The sequence below is a fragment of the Anabrus simplex genome, chromosome 8, assembly GCF_040414725.1.
Source record: "Anabrus simplex isolate iqAnaSimp1 chromosome 8, ASM4041472v1, whole genome shotgun sequence".
Classification (NCBI taxonomy): Eukaryota; Metazoa; Arthropoda; class Insecta; order Orthoptera; family Tettigoniidae; genus Anabrus; species Anabrus simplex.
This window is the reverse complement of record NC_090272.1, coordinates 102,328,676-102,345,906: the sequence shown is the minus strand read 5'-3', so window position 1 is coordinate 102,345,906 and position 17,231 is coordinate 102,328,676. Positions and strand designations below refer to the sequence as shown.

At 43.1% G+C, this 17,231-nt stretch overlaps 1 protein-coding gene across 4 annotated transcripts in view; it reads right to left on the bottom strand.

Moving 5' to 3' along the window:
- LOC136879173 (EF-hand calcium-binding domain-containing protein 4A) overlaps positions 1-17,231 on the bottom strand; it is a 659,860-nt gene that overhangs the window by 513,473 nt on the left and 129,156 nt on the right. The window lies entirely within an intron of this gene.

Here is a 17,231-nt window from a genome sequence, read left to right as displayed (position 1 = left end):
ACTGGCGACTGATGCTTGCCAGGTCGTACATGTGCAGGCTGCTTGCGAGGCCAAGATTTATGCCGCGAGTCCCCCTAGTGCAGCTTACGTCTCGGAGAGTAAAAACGCCGCTTCAACTGTCTTAGTTTACATGAGAAACCCTGTATAATAGTTTGACATGTTGTGAATTCTGTGTTGTGTTGATTTCTAAAATTACGGTTATCACAACAGAGAAGGCATTTACCATGGAATATTGTTTCCGGAGTCTCTAACACGTCTACAGTACAACGGCACTTTAGAGATCGTGTAATTTCTCGGAACTTCATTCCCGTCCGCTTCCTGCTCTCTGGATCTCACGGCCCTAGACGCCTGCATATGCGGCGTATTGAAAGAATCACCTACAAATATTCTCGAGTTAAGCGAGAAAATAACACCACTTTTTGTGCCCTTAAATCAGCCTCTGTTCATTAACATGTTCAATAATCTTCAGAAACGTTATGAACACGTAATCAAGGCTGGCGACAAGGGGAAGAGTGCGTGGGGGGGGGGGGGGGCAGAGGGGGGCAAATACCCAGGGGCCCGGACCCAAAATGTAAATTAAAAATAAACATTTTAAGTTTAAATAAATGTAATTGCAATAAGAATAGAAAAAACTAAAGAAATTGCACAAATTTTGCACTAAAATTATACCAAGGTGATTCCACAAAATTCTTGGTGTAATTTCGGAGCATTTTTGAAGCAAATTGTTCAATAGCGGTGTTGACAATAAAGAAGGTTGAAAGAAAAACTTTGGTGTCATTTTGGCGCAGAAATTTCCTGATTAATATCCTGCAATTTTGGTGTAACTATGGTGAAAAATGTCACTTCTTTGCACCAACTTTGTTGGTGTAAAAATGGTGTAAATTAATGTGAAAAAATATGTGGTGTAATTATGGTGCAATTTTGGTGCATTTTTCATTGGTGTTAACTTGGTGCATCCATTGTAGCTTTTGCACCAAATTAGCACCATAAACACTCTACGTTTGCACCGATAAAATTTTTGTACCAATTTTACACCATTATTACATCAATTTTTGGTGCAAACTTCGCCGCCAGGGGCTGATGATCAGGTAAGTCTTGGTTATAAAATAACATGCAAGTTCGCAGTTCTGGTCTAAATTAAGTGAAGGGGTACCGAGATTTAGGGGCCCGGACCTCTCAGTTGCCCAGGGGTCCAAGAATCCTGTCACCGGGCCTGCACGTAATGGTATATATTTTGGACACATAGTGTATCAACGTAATTACGAGTACATAACATTTCATTGTGGTTTGCTTTGTCGCATACTGTATTCTTAAGTGTTGTATTAATTAGCTTGCACATTTTATTTCAGTTTTGTCGTAATGAAGACTGATTGACAACATTCACTCCCGCAAGTATTATTGTTATAATATTTTCAAGACAACTGTTACACTGTTATGAAGGGAAGTAAATTAAACTGTTATAATTGAGTTGTGAGGTGATGAATATGGCGCACGGTACGCACTTAGTGCGTCTGTTCCTACTAGATGCAGGTTCCAGGTTCTTATTTAGAAAATCGTTTTACAAAGGTACCGGTGTGTACTGTTCACTACACAAGAACTACAAACGACACAACTTTCACACTTATATCATACTAGCTGTAGTACCCGGCGGTTTTGAATGTTCACCTTTAAGATTTGTATTGCCTGTTAATTATGTGTGAAATGAATTATTTTAGAATTTCTTATTGAGATGTTGATTGCTATTGTACGATGTATTATGTAGTTTTAGAGTTATTTACACGTGTTCGTTTTCAAGTAAGCATATTAGATTGTTTCACTTTCGAGTAAAACTTTGTCGTCGTGGAACCTGAATTGACTGGAAAATTGGGAAATATTTGATTCTTTAAAATATGTATATGTATTTACCCGTCATCAATATGGTGTACACGATTTCAACTTTCATGAAGACTGTCAGCAATCGGCCTTGCGACCCCAAAAATTGTGAATTCACGACTAACCTCGGTCATTGTAAACCAGAGGTGCCCAGCTGGGCGCCCGTTGAGGCTAGCCCAGTGCGGCCGGGCTGACGTGACGTAAATGCGGGCAGCTTACGTAGTAAGCATACGTCACAGTGAAGCGAGAGAGCGAACGCACTTTGCAAGGAAGGGAATAGTGACGTTCGATTGTCAATACGAAACTCTTATCCACTATTCAGTGAAATGCTGAATGGGGCAGAGTATTTAAAAAAATCGCTATAATCGCATGAAAACCGACCTTTTCAAGATATTCCGGTTTGAATTATACCGCGCGATATAATGTCAGTTTTGTTTTACTATATTTATACACTCAAAGAAAAGTAAAACATTATAATTTTTGTGTTACAATTTACAAAAGTACAGTAAGCGTACAAGGTACGATTTACAATTCCTTGGATGAGAATGACAGTATTTCCATTTCATAAAATTTAACTTTTCTGTTATTCATTCAGCAAAAAATAATATATACATAATTCAACAAGTTTACTGCTTGATTTTGCACAGTGTTGTGCGACTTTGCCTGTTCAATGAATTTCTGAAAATAGTATTTAAAACTCATCAGGCATCGGATGATAATAGCTAGCCTCTTAGAGGCGAGGAAGTTTCATCACGAGTGGGGACATAGATATTTACTATCCAAGATTAAAGTACAATAACAATGTAAATGCATCTACCAAGTAGATAGTATGCCTTCAAATAACCTAACAGATTTTATTCTCGGTAAGCACGGTTCGATTGATGGTGAGTTTATCAGATAATTTAAACCCAAGCAATCACACGCCACAGCTTATCCATCTAAAGCACCTCTTGAAATGTAATAGTGAAAATTGCAATTCATTACGTACGTTATAAAAATATTTGAGGTTGTAGGCCTAACTCTTTATTGTACCCGGTCAAAATACATAAAGTGCAGTGAAAATAAATAATTTATTTCTTACAACGTAAATTGAAAATTACGTGGATTTCTGCCCTCTTTCTGTCATTATCTTCTGCCTCCATTCCAAACTCGAGTATCGCCACATTGATTAAGAGTAACTGGGAGAACTTCGCTCAAACTTCATGGCCTGTGACGTAGCCATAACGTCACTGGTTGAATAGCATACGCTCATCGCCCGCCTGCCCGTCTGCTGGCAGTGCTGGGCGCCCGCGGGATGAAATGCCAGCGTGAGCACCTCTGTTCTAGACTATTTTTCACCTCATCTCAGCCCCCGTCCAAATATAGGCTGAACGTGGGATTAAAAGTTATCTAGAGCGTCACAGTTCATTTCAGTGGCATATAAACAATGGATTCGGTTAATTTTCATTATTCGTACGTATATCCATAATCATGATCATTTTGGGTGTTTTCTGCCTCATCACTTTGCACTCCCCATGCCGATGGGATTGTACTTGGACTTAAGACATCCGGAATGTCAGTGTTCATCTCAACGACCCACAGACTATGGGTTCTATGGTTCGAAGATAACATTCGTCGTTTTTGAGTATTCTTACGTGTCATCCCCTTCCAATCTCCACACATAGAGGTGCTAGGGATGTCTCATATCCATAGTAACTTTTTTCTAGATAGTAAGTCATATGTGTGCCAAGTTAGGTTGAGAGTATTGCTGGGATACACACACACACACACACACACACACACACACACACACACACACACACACACACACACACACACACACAGAGATAATCTCGGTCATCCTGGACTAACTTTTTCTTCTCAACCCCCGTGCCTACGGGGACTTCACTTTGACTTAAACGGTAACTGGAGTGTCACTATACATCTCAGCACTCCAGATAACTACGGATTCGACACTAATATAGGCCCTCATCTCTTTATTCAGTTCCTTAAACTCCTTGCAATTGACATTAATAGCTAAAAGTAAACAACAGTAAAGGGGAAAAAATGTTAATGTCAGTTATTACGTTAATTGCTAATGTACTTCATTGTTTGTGACCTATACATATACCAAGCGAGTTGGCCGTCCGGTTAGGGGCACGCAGCTGTGGGCTTCCATTCGGGGGATAGTGGGTTCGAACTCCACTGTCGGCAGCCCTGTTGATGGTTTTCCGTGGTTTCCCATTTCCACACCAGGCAAATGTTGGGACTGTACCTTAATTAATGCCATGTTTGCTTCTTTCTCAATCCTAGCCCTTTCCTATCCCATCGCCGCCATAAGACCTATCTGTGTCGGTGCGACGTAGAGCAACTTGCAATTACATATACATATATATCAGTGTATGATAGTCATGTCTCATTCGTGTGTGTTCTAAACCTTTATGCAGATTGGTCTCTTTTGCCACCCTCCTCTCCCAATATAATTCTGTATACGCCCCTGCCGTAGCACTAAAACAATAGTCACATAGAACTACAGGCTTGCTCTGCTTCGTATTGCAATCAGAGGGACGTGATTGTCAGTAGGCTCTTGGGTGAAGACCGTACGGCTTATTCCAATGAACACTTTCACTCGACGTTGGACTATAAAAGGAGGCTGAGAATTGATCAAAGATTACTCAGCGAACGTGCCTACACACAGCAGGTAGAGAAAACTGCACGTGGCCGGAAACATATACGGTAGGGGTGGCCTCAATTACATGTTCTTTTCTGCGCTCCCTATAAGTAACTACGGAAGGCATGTGTGAGAGAAGAAATACAGTGGAATAAAATAGTAATAATAATAATAATAATAATAATAATAATAATAATAATAATAATAATAATAATAATTGTACCGGGAGGTACACCTCTACGCCGCACATTTAAATCTTGCGCCAATTAAAACTCCTCTACAGGAGAAACACTGAACTTGAAACTAGACCTATTTAAACGTTTCCTCTGAAGATGTCACTACCGAAATTTTGTGATTATGAAGTTGCCAGTACTGTGTGAATTTCAACTTGTTTTTGTTTTCCGCTCATTAGGTTTCCGCCTATTAGGTTTTAAGAATGCATGTTTAGGAGTGCATATACACGCCTCCATTCTATTTGGTGTTTCGGGCCATTTAGTTAACCATTATTCGTGTTCCACGAAGGCCCAGTGGACATTTGGACATTCTCTCAGAGAGGTCACGACAAAAAACTATGATCATGCACTCTGGTGCGAAGTGAAGGAACTTTTTTGAAGAAATTCTGTATTCGTAGGTTTTTCCTTTACTAAATTTCCTTCATTCATTTTTGGCTTGGCAATATTTATCCTTTCTTTCCGCCTGTTTTGAATTTAACCAATCAAGAATTTCTGTAATTAATTTCCAACCAATCACGTATTTCTTCTTCGATTTTGAGTGTAAACTTTGTATCCTCCAATAACATTCTGTGGATGTGTCTTGATTATTCATGAAAGGTCTCGAACTTTCCCCGAGGGTTTATAAACTGCAGATTTTCACGGCTCTTGGCCACTTGAGCAACATCTAACTAAGTGTGTGTATGTGAAGCAGGAGGTGGGAGGTGCCTCTTTCATCAGGCAGCAGGTTTTCAGCAAGGTAATGGCCGTTTAACATCTTTATTTCTTGCTAGCTCAGCAGTTTAACCCGCGGGAAAGGTCCGAAACTTTTACCACGTAACCTACTTTTCTATAAATGTAATTTTCTGCCGGCTTATGTAAAAACTTCATAAAATCTGTAACCGTAATTTGGGGATAGAGAGTGATGCACCCTCTCGAGTTCCCCTTCATTTTGGTTTGAGGTGACTACGGTTTGGTAACTGATTTTCTTCTCTTCCTTAATGTTTTAAATTTCTTTCTTATTCCCAAACCTCCATAGTTTGGGAATAGCCCCTGTTTCATCAGCCTAGTTCCTATTAGGTTTTAATAATGCATGTTTAGGAGTGCAAATACACACCTCCATTCTATTTGGTGTTTCGGGCCATTTACTTAACCATTATTCGTGTTCCACGAAGGCCCAGTAGGTTGGGTACGAGATACCCCTGTTTAAATTGTAAGTTTGGCCATGGAAGGTCAAAAGGTATAAGATACTGTTGGAATTGCCTTGAGTAGGCTTGTGAACTGAGAGCACGTTAGCTCTTTTTCAAGTGTTGTAATAGTGCCTCTGGGAGGGCTGAAATTGTCATTGTTGGAGTTAGTGCTCCATGTATTGGGGATTTTCTGCCCTTGCATTACATTTTGTGCTTTGGTAAATGTACCGGGCGGTACACCTCCACGCCGCTAATTCAAACTTTGCGCCAGTTGAAACTCCTCTACTGGAGGAAGTCTGAACTTTATCTAATGTGTTAATTTTCAGGTTTCTCAGAAGATGTCACTACTTGTAAATTTTGAAGTTTCTGAACTGGGTCGTTTTCGATGTATTTTTGTTTTGCCTGTAGTAAGAAGTGTGGACATTCTCTTCCAGATGGCACTACTGAAGAATTACAATTATGCACCCTAGTGCGAAGTGAAAGAACTATGTTTTTGGAGAAATTTTGTGTTCATAAGTTTGTTCTTTGTTAAATTTCCTTCAGTCATTGTTTGAGTTGGCAATGTTAATCCTTTCGTTCCGCCAGGTTTGAATTTAGCCAATCCCGAATTTCTTTAATGAATTTATGACCAATCAGGGGTATCTTCTTCAACTTGGATATGTTGCTTAACCCTAGCCAATAAAATTCTTGTGGGAGGGTGTTCTCATTCCTGAAATGCCTCGAACTTTCCGCGAGGGTTTATAAACTGCTGATTTTCGGGTCTCCGGGCCACTTCAGTAACATCTATCAGTGTGTAAAGTACGTAGCAGGGGGCGGGTAGCGCCTCTTTCTTCGGGCAGCAGTTCAACCACCAGGTAATGGCCGTTTAATAACTTCTTTTCTTGCTAGCTCAGCAGTTTAACTCTCGGGGCAGGTCCGAAGCCTTTCTACCATGTAACTTTTCCCCTCAAATGTAAAGACACCTAGTATCAATTCTATCTTTTAAACTACATATTGGGATAGAGAGTGCTTAACCCTCTCGAGCTCCCACTCACATTGCGTGGAGGTGAACTTATTTTCTCAACTGTTTCTTCCTTAAAGTAATGTAAATTGTCTTCTTCTATAAGTCACCTTTCTAGTATGGGATTAGCCCTTGCAGTAACGGCCTAGTGCCAAGTAGGTTTTATATAAAGTGTATTAGGAGTGCAAGTACGCCTCCTCTCAAGTTGGTATTTTAGAGGCCATGTAATTGACCTGTTTCTTTACTTAATAGGCCTCAGTAGGTTGGGTATTTTTTCCCCTGTTTTCATGTCCTTGGAGGACAACTTGAAAGTGGAGTTTGGTGTGGCCTTTGATAGGCTTAAATTTTGAGAGCGAGTTGCTGTTTCTTGAAAATTGAGTTGCTGTATGCCTCGAGGAGGCTTTACCGTGTAAAGAGGAGCAAGTGCTTCTAGGCCTGATTGGGGTTTTCTGCCCCCCCCCTTTTTTTTTTTGCTAGGGGCTTTACGTCGCACCGACACAGATAGGTCTTATGGCGACGATGGGATAGGAAAGGCCTAGGAGTTGGAAGGAATCGGCCGTGGCCTTAATTAAGGTACAGCCCCAGCATTTGCCTGGTGTGAAAATGGGAAACCACGGAAAACCAACTTCAGGGCTGCCGATAGTGGGATTCAAACCTACTATCTCCCGGATGCAAGCTCACAGCCGCACGCCTCTACGCGCACGGCCAACTCGCCCGGTTTTCTGCCCCTTTGTTGAACCTTGAATATAAGTAAAGTTGGGCTCATTGCTCAAGAATTATGTGTCTGGCTCTCGGAGCCCAAATCCTGTAATCACTGTAATTGTACATTTTCGAATTGTGTTTCGGCTACTGAGTACCTGTTCTACTTGTTATTTCTTAATCTTGAAAAGAAAATATAACCTTGTTAAATTTTATCTTAACTTTAATTTCGTATTTTGAGACCTGTTCACCCCCGCACCTTCTTTCACCTCTGCTAAACCACCAAACCTCGGTAACAGTAAAATTGAGCTAAGAGCTCAAAATTGTAAAACTAGGGGCTTGTAGCCCAAGAGTGTAAAAATCACTAAAATAGGGATCTTTCTTGTCTTGTTTCTAGTTTGTCATTGTACCTGATATATTATTGTGTTCACTTAATGAAAGATTGTTAAGTTTGAAATTCTAAAAAATAAAATAAAATATAACCTTGGTTAAAGTTTTAAATTCCATTCTTGACTTTGTAGTTAGACCCGTTCACCCCGGCACCTTCTTTCACCTCTGCGTCCACGGGTAACCCCGTAATAATAATAATAATAATAATAATAATAATAATAATAATAATAATAATAATAATAATAATAATAATAATAATAATAATGGCTCGGTTGTTTATGACATGTCATATTTTTCGTTATATTATTTCCATGGAAAATACAAGTTAAGTATAATTTTATCTACGGTGACTACATGCAATTTTCAAACGTCATATAAAGTCACAATTTGGCTCTTTTTAACTTTTTCGTCATTTTCCGTTTTTAAATGTTATGGTCATATTTCCTCTTTAATTTTTGTATTTTTTCATATGTTTATCTTTCTATTCCATTTCCGCATATCTGCTTTCAGTCGTCTCAAAGACGGATTTTTCACATCTCCAAGTTGTTGTCTGTAATTTCTTACAATTATATTTCTTAGAAATATGTATTTATGTGAATTAGAAGGGTAAGCTGTATGTAGAAAGAGGCAGGTGCGTATAAAGCGACAGAATAGTGAACCTCAATTAAACTCTAATGATTAGACGTCAATTTTTTAAGTAAGCTCAGAAGTTTTAAAGTTAAGATTTAGCGTACTAACACTGATAATGCATTCTTATTTATTTATTTATTTATTTATTTATTTATTTATTTATTTATTTATTTATTTATTTATTTGACATAATAACAATTTGGAGATATTAGGTCGCTTAATATTAATAATCTGATAAAGCGTTTCGATCCTGCGACCAGGATCGTCTTCAGAGCAATAACAAATAATGTATTGGCAACTGTCACTCCAGAGTAATCAGACTCAAGATAGAAGGACCCTTTTAGAAATATAGCTCATTCCAGGGCCTCCAGAGTCCAGGTGATGGGTATATACTGAGTAGATCATTGCTACCCTCCACGTCTTTCTCTCGGACCATACAGACTTGAGGCCTTAACGATCTTCACCACGAAGTGGGCTTCACAGTCCTGTGAAAGGTGAGGTAAGGGTGTATTCTGCCCGAAGGCAGGTCCGAACCTCCGCAGAGGTGTGCCTAAGCTGGAGTTTACGTGCGGTAGGGTGGCGAGTTCCTTTCCTTTCCTTTCCTTTCCTTTCCTTTCCTTTCCTTTCCTTTCCTTTCCTTTCCTTTCCTTTCCTTTCCTTTCCTTTCCAGTTCCTTTCCAGTTCCTTACCCCCCACCAACAGCGCGAGGCCACCCATCCAAATCTTGACCACGACCAATGTTGCTTAACTTCGGAGATCTCACGGGATCCGGTGTTTCAAGGCGACTACGGCCGTTGGCTCTGTGAAAGGAAAATGGAACAAATCTAATTTCATATGACTGGTAGGATGCCTTTGCTGGCGGGACCTAATGTTTACAGTGCACTATGTCTTCTGGTATAGGCTAGAGCAATCTTGTTACTTTCATTGATCTGTCTCAGCTTTATCCTTGGCTTTGACAAAATGAAAGTGACTGAGGTATGAGTGATGCTAGTAATGCCATTCCTTCTGCAGCCAGTCCCTGCTATGAAAGGTGTAAAAATATTCCTCATAGGGTCGGTTGGTGCATGCATTTCAGTAGGCTTGGCAGACTGATATGTAATAGCAACTTCTGGCTCGGTGAGGAAAGCAACGGGAAACTACCTCACTCCTCATTTCCCTAGTACGGCTCTTCAGTGATGCCTAGGCCATCTATGACAGCTGATGGCGGAGCTGTTGAGGATCCAACCAGCCTTCGGGCTGAGGACTAAACATACATACATACATACATACATACATACATACATACATACATACATACATGACTGGTAGGAGAGTGAAGTGTTCAACGGCAACGGCTAGGACCCACCAGCCCACTTCCCCCTGTGGATCCGGGTGGTAGAATACATCCACGGTATTCTCTGTAGGTCTTAAGAGGCGACTAAAGGAGGCCCCAGGGGTTGTTAACTTGGGAGGTGGGTTGGCGCCCACGGGACCCTTAACTCAGTCCTGACATTGCTTACACTTACTTGTGCCGGACTCCTCACTTTAATCTATCCTATCCGGCCTCCTTTGGTCAACTCTTGTTCTTTTCCGACCCCGACGGTATTACGTCGTGAGGCCTAGGAAGTCTTTCAGTTTTATGCCCTTTGTGGCCCTTTTCTTTGGCCGGTATCTTCGTTTTCGAAGTGTCGAACCCCTTCCTTCCACCCCACCCCTCTGATTAATGTTAATAGTGTACAGTTGTACATTTTCTTAAAACAATCACCACCACCACCACTCCTATGTGGTTTTTCCCTGACCCTTCAATACCATACTTCAACACCACCTTACCAAACACAAACTCCTTTTTTTTTTTTTTTTTTTTTTTTTTTTTTTGCTAGTTGCTTTACGTTGCACTGACACAGATAGGTCTTATGGCGACGATGGGACAGGGAAGTGCTGGGAGTGGGAAGGAAGCGGCCGTGGCCTTAATTAAGATACAGCCCCAGCATTTGCCTGGTGTGAAAATGGGAAACCACGGAAAACCATCTTCAGGGCTGCCGACAGTGGGGTTCGAACCTACTATCTCCCGAATACTGGATACTGGCCGCACTTAAGCGACTGCAGCTATCGAGCTCGGTACACAAACTCTTGCCGTGGTAGCGAGTCTAACTTAGAAACCGGCAGATACTCCTTGTACATGTCTATGTTTATATATCCGCATCGGAGTCGCGCTACGTTGCTTGTCCGCTGCAGCAACTCCCTCAAACGGGAACTTTTCGATCACGCCTATAGCACCAAATTATTATGCTGTTACAGTGAAAACGCTAAAGCCATCCAGAGACAAAACGAAGTATGAGACAAGTGAAAAAACCTACAACCTGTTTTCCAGTCATTGACCGGGTCAGGGATCTTGCGGCGAGGATAGAAATTGTGCCGGTTGCCGAGGCCTGTCGCATTCCTATGGGGCAATGATTAATGACTGACAGATGAAATGAAATTATATTGGAGAGTGTTGCTGGGATCAAAGATTACAGGGAAAACCGGAGTACCAGGAGAAAAACCTGTCCCGCCTCCGCTTTGTCCAGCACAAATCTCACATTGAGTGACCGGGTTTTGAACCACGGAACCGAACATCTAGAGGCCGACGCACTGCCGCCTGAGCCACAGAGGCTTCTATGAGACAAGTATGTACAGAAAATGTTATATGTAGATTTTGTACATTAACAGCCTACAGTATCGTGGCTCAGTATAACCGGGACAAGGCTACAATCCTTTCCACCCATCCACCAGTTGGCAATGAATCTCATATTCCCACATGTAACTCACTACACCAAATCACATTTGCACTCAAGCTGTCTGAACGTTCCCGTGATGCTTGCATTATTAAATAGCTGCCTTAGCTACATACCAAGCCACTTAGAAGAGAAGGAAGAAGGTCTAAATTAGTTGAGTATTGTTCGTGCAGCCAAGTCAGTTACGTGTCAAATTTTAGCTTACATCTGAATACAAGAGATGAGACATAATAATCCAGCAAGCTAGAGTCTGTTCAGGCTAATTTACACACCATTCATCGTGAGGACAATAATTTCTAACTTCAAGTAGTGCACGAAACTGCTCTACATGGACACACCTTCGTGCTACATAATCACCTTAATGTAAAGTATTTCTTTACTCAGGAGTCTGGTGAATGTAATCAAATGGAGTGTAACAGAATCAGAAAGGAAACAGAACAAGCAGCTTCAGTGCGGAACTAATGTGCTAGCAGAGAGTACTTGAACATCTATTTCTGTTAATAATTACCGGCAACTTGTCGAAGCCATGTCCCACTTTATTTTCACTTAGTCTATTCTTGCGGCAAGACTGCTCCATAAGACGCAATTACAGTTCACACGTGATCCAGCAAATTTTGCAGAAGGTATACTTCCTAGCACGTAAGTCTATACACTGAGGTTTTTCCCCTGTTAATACTGAAGGTAGTAATATATAGTTGTTTATTAACTGTTGGGTTCGATTCAGTGTCGCTAACCATACAGTTTAGGGACCCTACTTGCCGATACGACGTCCTGGCACGTTGGCACTATACAGTCATGGTTTATTTCGCGACTTGCGAGAATTACGTATTGCCACTGCTTATTGTTAAAATCACTGGTGTTACTTTTGCTGGTACAATTAAAGCATTTATTTTCCTGTGGGAATGTAAATCTTTTGAGTAATACCAGGTAAACCGCGCGAGTTGGCCGTGCGGTTAGAGGCGCGCAGCTGTGAACATGCATCCGCAAGATAGTGAGTTCGAACTCCACGGTCGGCAGCCCTGAAGTTTTTCGTGGTTTCCCATTTTCACGCCAGGTAAATAGAAGTACATGAATATGATTAGTGAGAAGTTTCAAACAGTAGACAGTAAGCAGGTTCAGGATATAGAAAGTGAATGGGTGGCGTACAGGGATACTGTAGTAGAAACAGCAAGGGAATGCCCTAGGAACAACTCTGTGTAAAGATGGGAAAAGGCGAACATCTTGGTGGAATGATGGAGTGAGAGCAGCTTGTAAACGTAAAAAGAAGGCTTATCAGAAATGGCTCCAAACAAGGGCCGAGGCAGACAGGGATTTGTACGTAGATGAAAGAAACAGAGCGAAACAAATAGTTGTTGAATCCAAAAAGAAGTCATGGGAAGATTTTGGTAACAACCTGGAAAGGCTAGGTCAAGCAGCAGGGAAACCTTTCTGGACAGTAATGAAGAAAGGAAGGGAGGGAAAAAAGGAAATGAACAGTGTTTTGAGTAATTCAGGTGAACTCATAATAGATCCTAGGGAATCACTAGAGAGGTGGAGGGAATATTTTGAACATCTTCTCAATGTAAAAGGAAATCATCCTGGTGGTGTTGTGAACAGCCAAGCAAATGGGGAGGAGGAAAGTGATGTTGGTGAAATTATGCTTGAGGAAGTGGAAAGGATGGTAAATAAACTCCATTGTCATAAGGCAGCAGGAATAGATGAAATTAGACCTGAAATGGTGAAGTATAGTGGGAAGGCAGGGATGAAATGGCTTCATAATAGTAAAATTAGCGTGGAGTGTTGGTAAGGTACCTTCAGATTGGACAAAAGCAGTAATTGCACCTATCTATAAGCAAGGGGAACAGGTAGGATTGCAACAACTATCGAGGAAATTGAAAAATGGCTCGACGAATGGTTTGCCACAAAAGACAAGCAGTTTTTCTGGCATGGTATTCATAACTTACCTGAAAGGTGAGCGAACTGTGTAGAAGCCGATGGCCAATATTTTGAATAAACAGAAAATGAATTTCCCTTGAAAATTACGCGTTTTCTTTACCACAAAACAAGCAAAAATATATGCATATACCTGGTACTTACATGTAATACATTTTCTTGTGTTTACTATTACAGCATGGTTTCTCTTCAGTCCGACAAGTAATAGCAAATTTGAAAAAGGGAGATGAATTATTTACACAAGGTAAACATCGAAGAACACGGTTGTAGTTAGGCGTATATCAAAATAAAGGCAGAAATACAAAGGGCACTTCGAAAGTTTTGCAATACGCAAAAACGGATGGCTGAACACCCATGTTATGGTGAGGGATGAAAAGAGGGGTGAAAGCCGGCCTGGAAGACAGCAAGGCGCGATCTTCACACCAGTTGTTACCAAGCAGTGGGATTGAAAACAAATTAAGATGTCACTGTAGTCTAAAGGTGAATATCGCGCAATTATCCGCTACAATTTTGCTCGTGGATTAACTGTTGACCAGTGCCTGGAGGAAATGACTCCTGTGCTGGGGAAAGACTGTCCGCATCGGACAACAATTTTCCACTGGTACAAAGTGTTCCAGAGGGGAAATTTTGGGGTTGAAGATGATCCTCGTTCTGGGCGACCGTCTGAATCAGTGACTGAGGAATACATTGAAGATGTAAGGAAAATGTTGCAGCAAGAGGGGCGGTTGACATATCGGCAGGTAGAAGAGACCCTCCACATCCCTGCACCGGCTATTCATTCAGTTGTACACGACCATCTCCATGTTAGAAACGTTTGTTCCCTTTCGGTGCCCCATTCACTTTCAGAGGAACAAAGGGCACATCGAGTGAAATTGTGCCGAAAAATGCTAAAACAGTTTGATAATGGGACTTCGCGTAACGTCAATAGCATCGTTACAGGTGACGAAACTTGGCTTTATTATTACGATGTCCCAACAAAATCCCAGAACAAGGTGTGGCTGTTTGAAGATGAGGGTACTCCTGTGACTGTGCGAAAGTCAAGGTCAGTGAAGAAAAGGACTGCAGTATTCTTCACTAAACGGGGCATCCTGACTCGGGTTTTGCTAGAAACACAAAGGACAGTTACTGCGAAGTGGTACAAGGAGACTTGTCTGCCGCTTTTTTTTTTTTGTTGCAATCTAGTAGTTGGGAGCCCCGAGGCGCACTTCGGCCTCTCTACTCATCTGTATCGGAGAATTGGCAAACAGCTCGACGTACCACTAACGGGGGAAAAACGATCTGTCGTGAGAAAAACAAGTTTCCCACGTCAGGAATGAAACCCCCTCTTCACTGCACTGAAAAAATCTAATAAGCTAGTGCTAGTGGGCAAGGCTGGAAGACACTGATGTTAAGTTTGCATAGCAACAAGAAGGAAGGCAGTTGTTTTGAGGGAGGAAGAGTTGGCAAGGCGAAATTTCTTGGTGGGATGATTTACTGGACCAGAATTTGTCGGGAGGGCATGGCAGGGACTTGCAGTGGAGGGAGGGGAGAGAGAGAGAGAGAGAGTCGGCTAAGGAGGAGTTGACAGAGGGCAGAAGTATCCTGGCTGGTTTGGGGAGAAAGTAGAAGCGGCGGGGGAGTGAGGTGGTTGAAATGTGGTAGTGGATATCTTGATTGGTGCAGATGCCTGGAGTGCCTATAGTGAGACCTGATGGCCCTCTTGATGTAAGGGCACCCAGTGAACGACGCAGCATGCTGTCCCTCGCAGTTCGCACACCTCGCCCGGTCACGTGATTCCTTGCAGTCAGTATGGCGGTGGGGCCCGCCACACCTGTTGCACCTGGTGGAGTTGGTACACGTCGCAGCAGTGTGGTGTAGCTGAAGACAGTTGAAACATTGCACGACCACGGAGGGGCGGGGACCGGAGGAGGACTTAGGCGGAGGGGCTGATTTGGGGTTCGATGTAGAATTCCGGGCGGATATCCGGCGTCTTCTTCTTCTTTGAGGCGTCTGAGTGGCACTGGTAGTGATCTTGGGTGAGGGTTGATCTGATTTGGGGCTGGAGTCAAGTGTGGGGGAGGTGATGGCATTGGTGAGTAGGAAGGGTGGGGAGAGTTTGAATTTCTGGAGTACTGAGTGAGAAGTGGTCAGTTTGAATTTCTTTGACTTGGGTGGTAGGCTTTTGAGTGCTTGGAGTGGGGTCAGTTTGGGCTTCTGTGTCTTGGGTAGTAGGCAATTGGGTGCTACAGTTGGTTGGTTGATATGACATGATAACAGGATTGACTAAGATCGGGGAGGGGATGTTAGCATGTTTGAGTCTATTGAGGATGGTGGGGATGAATTTGTTATTGAGAGGGGTGATGAGGAGGTGATTGTTGTGCGTCTCCTTGATGACTACGATCTGGCTGCTTAAGATTGGTTCTATTTCTTCAATTATTGCTTTCCTGATGAGAGGAATATGTCCTGGATTTGTCAGAGGGATAATGAGGAAGCTGTTCTTGGGGCTTAACGGGGAGGAGGTATTCTTCCGGGTGTAGTGGAAGGGTTTCTTGTAGGGGGGCATTCAGCTACGAGGTCTTCTTCTGCTTCTTCTTCGGAGTCGAAGGCAGCTTCCACCAAATCTTGCAATCCGGGAAGTTCGCTGAAGGGGGTGAAGGTAATACCTTTACCGGTGAGGCATTTTGAAAGGACGGCTAGTGAATCTTGGGCTACGGGGAGGATGAAGATTAAGTGGGAGGAATCATCCTCATCTATTCTATGGATCAACTTGGTGGAGGCACGAAGGGTGACGGCTATACGCTGCCTGAGCCATTTCATGTTTGTTGGGGTGGGTTCGGTGGGGGAAGGGGGATAACCAAATAGTTGTCAGTGGAACAGGGGTCGAAGTCAAGAAATTGGATGTTTAGCGGGAGGTTGAAATTGGTAATATGGGCCCCAGCTGCTCGGTCCACCGGGGGTGTCCATATTTAAGGAGAGAGAGAGAAGAAGGAAGGTTGAAAAATTTTGAAGAGAAAAAGTAGAGGTAAAAGGGCGGGGGGCTTGGCAGGGGAGGAGGGGACATGAGCTAGCACTAGCGGTCAAACTCCGAAGAGGACCAGGGCTGGGTGCACTCAGGGGGTACCAGTCGCGCCAGGTGTAGTTTTACCGGGTCGCGCCGGGACAAGTCGCGAACAGGCACACACCGAGTGCAAGACAAATTGCCCTTAGTGCAAGAAAAACTGCTCTTTCGTTAGTTGGCAGCCCTACAGGCTAGCTGACGGTCGGCTGGGCTGGACGTGTGGACGGTCGAGCAGCTGGAGTGAATATGAGAGACCGCAGAAAGATGGCTCCCAGACAGTATCCAGGAGGACGGACCGCGCTGGAACCTCGGCGGGCGACTCTCAATTCGGCTGGCGGCTGAAGGCTGGGGCGAGTCGGGGCTCGCGCAGGCAGGACGTTCGGCGAAGCGCTCCAAGCGGCGAGGTGCGGTACTGAGGAGTACCGCGAATGAGCAAGTGACGGGAGACGCAGGTGAGCTGGCGGCTATCAGGGCGCACGCACGGTGACAGGGCTCTCTGGTGATCTTGGGCTCGGCTGTTGTCTGCCTCAGGTCATCCAGGCTCTCAAGCAGCTCCGTCCAAGGTCACGGCTCAACACTTGGCTCTTGCATCACGACAATGCTCCAGCATATCGTGCTAATGTAACGATGGGATTTCCTTGTCAAATCAGGATTGACTGTGCTTGAACACCCTCCATACAGTCCTGATCTTGCCCCATGTACTTCGCACTATTCCCGGCAGTGAAGATGAAGCTCAAAAAGGGCGGCGTTTTGCATCCGACGAGGAGCTTCTGGCAGCATGGGATCAAGAGTATAAACATGTAACCGAAGAAAAGTGGCAGAGTTGGTTCAGTCACTGGTTTCGACGTATGGAGAAGTGTATTGAGTGT